The sequence below is a fragment of the Melanostigma gelatinosum genome (assembly GCF_949748355.1).
Source record: "Melanostigma gelatinosum genome assembly, chromosome: 8".
NCBI classification, from domain to species: domain Eukaryota; kingdom Metazoa; phylum Chordata; class Actinopteri; order Perciformes; family Zoarcidae; genus Melanostigma; species Melanostigma gelatinosum.
In genome coordinates, this window is record NC_136641.1 from 18,645,317 (window position 1) to 18,656,856 (window position 11,540).

Consider the following 11,540-nt stretch of genomic DNA (forward strand, 5'->3'; position numbering starts at 1 on the left):
AATGAGGTTGAAAGTACAATAGGAGTAGTAGTAGAAATATAACGTAGTACCTAAAATTGTACTTACCGTAAGTACTTAAGAACAAACATCAGACAAGTTGTCCTGTCCTGAGACAGTACAGCTCAGGTGAACACTGACTCACCATTTTGTCTCGACACGACCGCTCTGAACTAAGGTAAGTCTTGTTTACGCATGTTTTGTCCTCTTTACAATTACTTCATTTCTGCCCAAGTTGTATTTCATCATGGCTCATACTCACCTGGTGCTGTCAGGTAGTTTGTTGGGGACTTTCACACTTCAGACAGTTATCATCCGTCTGACAGGAGAGGCTGCGATACAGCAGTCAACACAAAATGATCCATTTGTGTACAGGATTAATACCTGAACTAAAATGTGGGCATTCATTGGCTGGATTTCACAGCTTTTTTACAAGTAAAAGTCCTGCTTTTAGAATCCTTCATAACTAATCGTGCTGAAGTGTTGTCAAGCAAAGTGAACTAAAGCATCAAAAGTAGCCTATTGCTTCTGCAGGAAACTGCCCCCTGTGAGTGTTATCATTAGGTATTAATACTGATTCATCAATACGCAGCATTTTACTGTTAAAGTTCATCAAAGTATGCATTAAAGTGTTTTGCTATGTAATCGTAACTAAAGCTGTCAATACATTTAGTGGAAGTATTTACCTCTGAAATGTAGTGGAGTAGAAAAATGAAGAAAAATAAAAACACTTGAATAAAGCACAAGTACCTCCAAATTGTACTTGTGCTGTACTTGGATTAAATGTACTTGGTACTACACGGTTTGTGTAGTACTTTAACAAAATAAGAGTCTCTACCTCATCAACTTGGGATCTTACAGAAATGTATAATGGCCTGTTTATACTTTAGTACTACAACATCTCATATTATTCCCTTTATATGTTCAGTTTTCAGTTGACAGTAATTCTTTGGACAATCATGGTTTGTTTAAAATTATACATTAGTCCAGCAGGTGGCGTTGTAGCAATACAACTAAAGTTGATATGCAGGTAATTATGTAATGTTCCTGTTAAGCCACTAGAAGGCAGGCAAGAACAACTGTTTGCCAGACATCTGTGATGAAGTCTGTCTGTCTGTCTGTCTGTCTGTCTGTCTGTCTGTCTGTCTGTCTGTCTGTGTCTGTTCAGACAATGAATGACTTGTACTCTGTCCAATTGGAAACGTACATACTTACATCAGTATGGGTCCTGCACCTCCACTCTTCCCACGTAGCCTGTATTTAGTCTGTTTGGTCATTTGGGTATTGTAGATATAATGACTAAGTGGGTAAAGGCAATAATAGAACAGTTCGATAAGTTCACAAGATCATTTCACTGTAACCTTTAAAACCAGTAAAAGACAACACTTTGTTGTACTACGATATCCAAAATCAAGTGTCATATCACAATATCGATATATTATCGATATATTTCCCAGCCCTTCATGAAATTGCAAAATATTATATCCAGAATATACAGCTGGATGTATGAAATGTACAGTAGATATATACAGTACCACATGTACTATATACACATATAATACAGGTTGTTTCACATGTAACTAAATACTGCATTATCTCTTGCTATGAACATCGAGACACGAAAGTCTTCATGTTTATCATTTAGGAAATTTACGAGCCGAGTGGAAAGAAGAGTCGGGGGCATTTGGAGATAAAAACACCATAAAGTGTCCTCCTCAGATGTCTCTCTGCAGCAAAGGAGTTTCATACATGTGTGGAGGCGAACACACTGAGACCACATTACATTAGACCAGTGTTAATATCGACTCTACAGAGGTATATCATGAAGGAACAATTCGACCGACAGATAAATCAGCCAATATTATCAACCAAATATTAGCTTAGCACAGACATCTATATATATATGTCCATAACTAACGAAAAGTTGCAGTCAAGATATGTTTGCAGTCATTTAGAAACAGTCTTTATTACATATTTTGTCCACCAGAGAGCACTGATACATTTTTATTACAGCTGTGAAACGTCACACTCACTCCTTCATCAAGAGTGGTTGATGATTTTATGGGTTTATGTTAAAAAAGCAAATATATACATTGTTATCAGATTGTGTCAGCCTCGAAAAATGTATTCTCAAAGGGGCTCTGCTCAAAAGTTCTGTAGTTGTATTAAATTATGTTGATATTCTCTAACAAAACAAATTGATACATGTATTCTGTGTGTGACAGAAAGCGCATGAGTAAGTCTGTTACCGTATGTGCATGCACGTGTTTGTGCACATTTCACAGTGCATGTGCAGTTAAGGACATTGACATCAAAGAGCAAATGGTTGTGTCCACATGAAGACATGGAGGGCCGCCAACCAACCCACATGCACACATACTCCCATGTGGAAAAAGAAAAATGCAGGGTTGTTTTTCACACGACGACCTAGTTTGAAGGGGAAGGACGTTACTACTCCACCTCTGCTGTGATTGGAAGAACAAACATGGGTGGAATTTGTACATGGCTTTAATTTGGAGTTTTTGGGATCTTTTTCTTTCCAGGGTGCAGGAAACATCTCAGCAAATGTCAGTTAAGTTGCGAGCCAAACGAAACGGATAGACAGGGTGTCCCATGGTTTGATCCAGAGCGGTCTGAGTCTGATCGTGTGAATAGTTGTAACCCGATGTGCACACAGTGTCTTTGGGTAAACCTGTAAATGTTTTTCACACAATTATTGTGCTTGTGCTGAGACGACCACATACCGTGCTTGTCATGTGACTGTGTACTGTACATCCACATTGTGCTTGATAGATGTTTGCACTAACTTAAGTAAAAGTAGCAATACCAGACTGTGAAACTACTCTTACAAGTAAAAGACCTGGATTTGAGTAAAAAAATCACAGCTCTGTTTTCAGCTTTGTGACAATGCATTTTACAGCTAATCCAAAAGGCCAAATGCGTTTTTGAAGAAGTAGGGTGAGGGTTAGGGGTTCATTTTTCACAACACTTTATTGCCACATTAATCATTGAGCATCACGTCCAAGTCTGGCAGAGTTGAGGCCCAGCAGAGACTCTCTCTATCTCCCCCATCTCTACCCTTTTTTAACATTCAGCATTCTTTCTCACTCTTCCTTTTTTTTCTGCAGACGTGTCTTTGCTGGTTAAATAAAGGCCAGATTCTTTGCTGGTTAAATAAAGGCCCGATTCTTTGCTGGTTAAATAAAGGCCCGATTCTTTGACTGTGTGTCGAGCAAGCGGTGGATTTGTTTGTACTCTTTCTCATGAGCGGGCAGATACAAAGCATATGAACCCCCAAAAAACACAAAACAGGAACACAGTAGGAATCGTGTGGTTTTGTTTAGTACACGCCTTTGTTTGGCGCAATGATGACCGCGTGGTTTTATGCCTGAGTGAAGAGTTTTTTAGAACAAATTTATCTGACCCCTTCTCTCTTTTTTCCCTTTCTCTATGTAAAACATGTTTATTTTAAGCTGTGGTGGAATATAAAAGTAAATGTACTCAAGTGCTGTACTAAACTTAACTTGAGTATTTCCATTTTATGCAAGTTGGAAAGTCCAGTTGGTCATATATTTCCTCATTCTGTGGAAACCATTTCAATAATCCTATTTAAATGGACTTGTACTTGTAGAGCACTTTTCTCGTCTTCCGACCAATCAAATCACTTTAACACGACATGTCATCATTCACCCATTCATATGATGGCAGGGGGCTACCATGCAAGGTGCCACTCTACCTAACCTTTCGCATTCATCATTCACACCCAATCATACACTGCAGGCCAATTCAGGCACGAATGGGCGTGAATGCCTGCAGGATCAATATGGGGTTAAGTGTCTTGCCCAAGGACACATCAACACTAGCGGAGCCGGGGCGTCTGATTGAAGGACGATTCTCCCACCGAGCCGCAGTCGCCACAGTTGTCATGTGAAAAGGAAAGCACTAGAGTACTGAGACTGAGTGGGACAAAGGTAGGAGACTATCTATAGGACACAAGTGAGGGAAGCCAAAGGGTTCATCAGCATGGTGACACACAGATCAATACTGGGAGTTTAACCAGTCTCCAGCACACATCTAAAAAACTCGGAGTTACTCAATCTGTCACACTGTGGACGCCACGACTCAATTTGTACGAAGAGTGCATCTAGTTTTGTGTTGCTATTTGTGTATTTTTTTATCTATCATTTACTTTTGTAAAAAAAAAAAATAGTTCAATCAAATTTGTCCAATTCTATAGGAACGCCAACTAAATGAATATAGTCCCATTAAGCTCCAATGGCAGCATGTTGACACACTAAAGTAGGATAGCGAACATGGTTGACATTGACATCAACATGTTAGCATTGTCATTGATTGAGAATGTGAGCATACTAACCGAATACCAGCATACAGCTCGAAGCATTTTTTCATCTACCGCCATCATCAGGTCAACATGTTATCAAGCTAACATTTACCAACATGACTAGTCAGTGGACTTTCACGTCCTAACCGTCCAAAACGGCCTCTCAGATCTGCTGGGTTAGGCCTGTTAGCTGTTCCAGAGTCCAGATTAAAGTCAAAGGCTGATTAAGCATTTGCTGTACTGGCACCTCAGCTTTCAAAAACAACTCGTCTTCCAACTCGTATTTAATCTGCTGACACTCTTAATTGTTAAAATAATCCAGCTCTATTGTGCAAACACCTTATTTTAAGTTTGTTTTAATAGTTTTACTTGTTCCACGTTCTGTGTGTTTGTATTTTGCTGTTCTTGAGATTTTCTTATGCTAAAAGCACTTTGTGCCGCAAGCTTGAAAAGTGCTATACAAATACAATTCTTCTTCTTATTAATCATTATTATTGAGCTTTAACCACTGCCGTGCATATGTGTGTGCAGACTCACAGAACTGCAAGAGTGCAGACTCTTGTTCTTTTGTCCATGCAATCTCCAGGGGGACACAGTGCAGCAAATAAACATGATGCTACAGCGGTTTGTTACAAGGAAGGGAATTTACATTTTGTGTTGCTATATTTGAATGCACACATTGCTCAGTATGAGTGTACGTGTGTGTCTGTGAATATGTGTCAGAAGAGAAGTCTCAGATAGACTTCAGTAAATTAGCAAATAAACTGCACTTGTTATGGGTCAGGACACACAAACGTACACACAGACACAGACAGACAAGATCCTGAAAAGACAGCAGACAAACATCAACAGAAAGACATGCATGTTCAGTAGAAGAGGGATCTTATATGTATGCGCCTGTTACTTTGACAGGAGCATGTGTGCCGTGACACAGTGGACTCTTTTTTTTATGGTCTCAAAGTTTGTCTGGCTTTGATAAAAACTCTGGAGTTGTTGTTGTTGTTGTTGTTGTTGTCGCGGTGCTAAAATTACTGAGATGTTTTCGCTCACAGCACCCCCCACTCACCCCTACCCAAATCTCCAGCTGAACCTTTCCCAAAACACAATCTGTTTCTCATTATCAGCTTTTCCTGTAACTTCTCACATCCCCCCACCCCGTACTTTTTGTTCTCTTTAAGACCTCTCTCTATTGTCTGCTTTTCTCCTCACCCTCTGGGATGAAACAACAAGTCAGCAGCGTGTGACTCCATCCCCCTTGAACTGTTTATTGTCGTAGTGAGCCCTGGAAAAAGACAGCAACAACCATTCGGCAAACAGCGTTGGACGTCCTGCTTGTTGCAGGACAAGAGGTCAGATAAATATTGGGGACAAATCGGACACCCGGTGAGAGAGAGAGAGTCCAACAGGAGCGTCTCAGAGCTAAACAGTGGAGGGATGTAACCATGTGGGTTTCTTTAGTCTTCTTTAATTCTTTAGAGAATTTCTAAAGGAACTTTTTGCTGCTCTGCATTTATCTGATAAGATTTTAGCACACACAATTTAAGAAGAGCTTATAGAATATGATGCGTTGTTATAAATTAAACTGCCCAACTGAATATACAAGTACAGCTGAAACAATTAGACGATTGACAGAAAATCCATTGTCAACTATTTTGAAATGATTTTTAAGGCAAAAACATTTGATGGTTCCAACTTTTTAAATGTGAAGATTTGCTGCTTGTCCTTTTAATTGTCCTTTTAATTATTTAATAATGTTGAGGTTTGGGCATTTGGGTCATTGTGACAGTATTTCTCACTATTTTCACCCTTTTTAGAAACCAAACTTTTAATGGAGAAAATAATACGCCGATTAATCCCGAATGAAAACAATCCTTCGTGAATATTACAAAATGAGCTCTACCTCAACCAACGACAACAGAAAGATACAGTTTTTACATGAAAGCATTTACTTTTAATATTTTAAATACATTTTCCTGATTATTCTCATGTACTTTTACTGAACTAACATTTTCAATGCATGCCTTTTACTTGCAATGGAGTATTTTTACAGTGTGGCGTACTTTTATTTAAGTGAAAGATCTGAATGCTTCCTTCACCACTGGAGCTAAATCACGGACATCTCAGTGGTTTGGTCCTGATATGGGATGTCAGGACATTTCAAACTCCTCACAGACAGACAAAAGTGTCTTATCTCTGTCATTTGTTCAAACTCTGCCGGTGTCCGCCTCTTTCATCTTTCTCCTCATTAGCAGAAAGATAATGAATATTCTAATAAGGGACTGTGCCAAAAGCATCCTCGCATGCTGTCAGCTGGAAACATTTCACAGAAGATTGGTGATGGTTGCGGTAGTCAAACAAAAGAGGTGGCGCCGTTCCAGACTTCCCAAGTTCAGAGCAAAGAGTTCATCTTTTTCTCAGAGTATCTGCGGTCTTGCAGGGGCAGATCAGATTATATTTACTGGTACGGGTTCAAGAGCATGTGGTTTCTTTAGTAAGTGGAGGATGAAGAATGTTAATTCAATGAACTGTGCTTGAGCATGGAAGTGGCTTGTTGTATGCTGTGGGAGTGTAGAGCAGCGGCAACAACATTAGAAAAAACTAAATCTAAGACAAATATTCACATGATAGAAAATCATCTTTTAGATGTATATTCTTATGAAAATGAAGAAACAAGACGAAACAGACGATGGTATGTGCGGATTAGCTCTGGATCCATAATCCGGGAGTGAGGAACCCAGTATCATTCCTCCACACCATACCCCACCCAATCCACGAGGTATTGGTAACCCCTACCCCGTCGGCGGACATCCAGGAGACGGTTGACTGTGTAAACCGGACCGCCTTCGATGAGTCGGGGGGGGGGGGGGGTGGAGGGGGTTCGGCCGGAGGGTTCAGAGGACTGGAGTGAACGGGTTTGAGCAGAGACACATGGAAAACAGGGTGGATCCTCATGGATTGCGGGAGCTTGAGCTTGACCATGACCGGGTTGATAACGGAGACAATGGGGAACGGGCCAATGAATCTGGGAGAGAGCTCCTGGATTCAGTGCGTAGGGGTATGTCCTTGGTGGAAAGCCAGACCTGTTGGCCGGGAAGATAGGTGGGGGCGGGTGTGCGGCGGCGATCAGCCAGACGCTTGTTCTGTTCAGAAGAACGAAGTAGGGCGGCACGAGTCTCTCTCCAGACTCTTCTGCATCGGCGCTGGTTGATCTGGACAGACGGGACGGAGATCTTGACCTCTTGGCTGGGTAGAAGGGGAGGTTGGTAGCCAATGGAGGCCTCGAAGGGGGAGAGACCTGTTGCCGTGGAGGTATGGCTGTTGTGTGCGTACTCTATCCAGGCCAAGTGACGACTCCAGGACGATGGATTTGCCGTCGCTACACATCGGAGCATGGCTTCTAGCTCCTGGTTAAGCCTCTCGGTCTGCCCATTGGTCTGGGGGTGAAAGCTGGAGGAGAGGCTAGCAGTGGCACCGAGGCTGCGACAGAACGCCTTCCAAACTTGGGAGGAGAACTGAGGACCCCGATCAGAAACAATATCCATAGGGATGCCGTGGAGTCTAAAGACATGTTGAACTAACAAGTCTGCGGTCTCGCGGGCCAACGGGAGCTTGGGAAGGGGAATAAAGTGAGCCGCCTTGGAAAACCGGTCCACGATGGTCAGGATGACCGTGTTGCTCTCGGAGGGGGGAAATCCGGTGACAAAGTCCAATGCCATATGCGACCAAGGCCTGTGGGGAACCGGCAGAGGTCGTAATAGTCCGACAGGGGGTCTGTGCGAGGCCTTGTTGCGCGCACAGGTGGTACAGGCCAAGACGTAAGCTCGGGTGTCATTGTCCAAAGATGGCCACCAGAAGGAGCGCCGGAGCCAGTTGATCGTACGTCTTATCCCAGGGTGGCCGGAGAGACGGGAGTCATGAGCCCATTGTAGGACCCGGGAACGGACGGAAAGGGGAACGAACAGATGCCCTGGAGGACCACCTCCTGGGTCTGGCTGGGTCTGCTGAGCCTCCCGCACTGCAGACTCTATCGCCCAGGTGAGGACCCCTAGGACACAGGCGGGTGGAACAATCGTGTCTAGCGCTGGGTTAGCCTCGTCTGGGGAAAACTGACGAGAGAGGGCGTCGGGCTTGATGTTCTTACTCCCTGGGCGGTAGGTGATGGTGAAGTGAAAACGGGCAAAGAACAGAGCCCAGCGGGCTTGGCGGGAGTTCAGTCGCCGGGCAGAATGGATGTATTCCAGATTTCGGTGCATACAATGGTCCATACAATGAACGGGTGGACTGACCCCTCCAACCAATGTCTCCATTCCTCCAGAGCCAGCTTGACGGCCAGTAACTCCCGGTTGCCCACATCATAGTTCCGCTCGGCCGGGGACAGGCGGCGAGAGAAAAAAGCACACGGGCGGAGCTTAGAGTCAGTGGTTGAGCGCTGAGACAATACCGCTTATACTCCGGTGTCGGAGGCGTCCACCTCGACCACGAACTGGCGGCTCTCATCTGGCTGCACTAGGATGGGGGCTGAGGTGAATCGTTCCTTGAGGATGTTAAATGCTCGGTTGGCCTCGGGGGACCAGGAAAAATCCACCTTAGAGGAGGTGAGTCTGGTTAGGGGTGCCGCCGTCTGACTGTAGTTCCGAATGAACCGGCGGTAGAAGTTTGCAAACCCAAGGAACTGTTGGAGCTTCTTCCGGTTAGAGGGGACCGGCCACTCAGTGACCGCCCTCACCTTCTCCGGGTCCTTGCGAATCTGACCCTCCTCAATGATGAAACCCAGAAACTGTACGGAGGTGACATGGAATTCACACTTCTCGGCCTTGATGAAGAGCTGGTTTTCCAGTAAGCGCTGAAGAACCTGACGGACATGCTGGCAATGTTCTTGTAGGTTCGAGGAGTAAATCAGAATGTCGTCGATGTAGACAAACACAAACCGGTTGAGAAAATCCCTGAGCACGCCATTCACCAAAGCCTGGAAAACGGCTGGTGCATTTGTAAGTCCGAATGGCATGACCAGGTACTCGAAATGTCCCAGGGGAGTGTTGAAAGCGGTCTTCCACTCGCCCCCCTCCCGTATCCGAACCAAGTGGTAGGCATTGCGGAGGTCTAGCTTGGTGAAAATCGTGGCTCCAGGTAGGGACTCAAAAGCAGAGTCGAGTAGGGGTAGCGGATACTTGTTCCAGGTGGTGATCTGGTTTAACCCTCGGTAGTCGATGCAAGGACGGAGACTCTTGTCCTTCTTGGCCACGAAGAAAAACCCTGCTCCCACCGGGGAGGATGATGGGCGGATAATTCCAGCAGCGAGGGAGTCTGTGATGTAGGTCTCCATTGCCTCGCGTTCCGGTCGGGAAAGGTTGTATAGTCGGCTGGAGGGCAGGGTGGCGCCGGGGAATAGTTCAATGGCGCAATCGTAGGGTCGGTGGGGTGGCAGGGAAAGGGCTAGTTCGTTGTTTAATGCCTCGCCGAGATCTGCATACTCCACGGGGACCGAGGTGAGATCAGTTCCAGTTGTAGGGGTGTGGAGAGAAGAGGTCTGCCGGGGAATGGCGGACTTGAGGCACCTCGAAAGACATCTAGGGCTCCACCCGATGATTCTGTCTCCTGCCCAGTCTATCTTCTACGTACAGGTGAAAACCCGAGGCTCGACACTGTACGGCAGGCAGGTTGAAGAAACGAGAGACAACGTTAGTAACGGGTCTTCAGAGAGTGAACAGTGGGACTACTCACGGGTCGGAATACCAGGTAGGTAAACGGACGGACTGACAACTGGGATGAGAGTGACAGGAGTATTTATGTCAGCTGGAAGCGATCACCGGAGATGAGGCACAGCTGTGCCTACGGAGAGAGGCGCGGCAGTGGGCAGGACTCCTAGGAGGACACTACTGAGGGAAATACAGCAGAGTTAGACACAAATCCTCACAATTTTTAATCTAGTCACTTTGTTTTCAAAGACAAGTTATGTTCCTCCCCACTCTCTGAGACCTTCTCTTCTTATTGTTGCAGTTCTGGAATTTAAATACAGTGGTGATAGCGCCTCTTAGGGTCCATAGACTTTGGAATGACTTGATATCAGGGCAGCATGCATTGTTTGTTTATTTCAGCATATTGGTCCTTCACAAGAAAACCAAAGAAGGGGTGGGGGAAGTAATGACAAAGGTTAACAGGAATAGTGTGGTTAAGAAGAAAAGAAGAAACACAGATCTGGGTCACATTTAATTTTTTTAGCTTATACTTGGATCTGTGATATTAGTTTTGTAAACTAACTTTTGTTTCTACTTTTTGAAAAAGTGCCACGTGAATCGGTTACTATTAATATTATCAATACCGCCATATAACAGAAAAACTGTGCAGTTAATGCAAAACCAAATTATGTACTCAAAAATGAGTTGATGTAGCAGCGCTCACATTGTCAGCAGAGTTTAACAGCTTCACAAAGGTATTGCAGGGCTGTTGTATTGGATTGCATTATACTGTACGAATGACATCCTGTCCATTCCTCTCTCTAATTTTGTCGACTAGATTAGTTGATTTGATTGACAGACATGTAAAACTGAGTTTCTTAACAAAGAATCAAACAAAAGCACCACTTTAAATCTTGTGATTATCGGTGATGTGTTCACAAGGTTCTTGGAAATAAGTCATTCAGCAAAATAAAAGCAAAAAAACGACAAATCGACTGAAGACATTTTGGTTGACTATGACCAAAAAGACCAGCAGGGAGGCAGCACTTTGTTCTTATTTGTAATTCTAATTATCTCATGACTTAATTATGAGAAAGTAACTCGTGCTTTTGACTTGGTGTCTCATGAAAATTATGAGAAACTCTCGGGAGACATTTTGATATGTCATAGTATAAAAAGCACAGTTGTATTGGTATGAATGAGTTATAACTGGACATTACTACCCATCAGTGTATCGAGTATTTAAATTGAGCTTCACCATGATCAGCTGCAACATTTAGGAAATGTACACGTTAATGCATTCACGATCCAGGAATAGGCTGTAATATATTCTAAAAGAAGGCCGTTCTGCATAATGAGTACTTTTGCAGGTTTTTTTACTCGCAACAGAGCATTTCTACAATGTGAGTACTTCCTCCACCACTATTTAAACCGCGCCTGCCTCTACAGTTCCACGCGCTACTGCACGTGCGGTTTTTACAGATTCCTCGGCTGCCGCTCACGCTCTCGTACGCATGCGTGCTGGT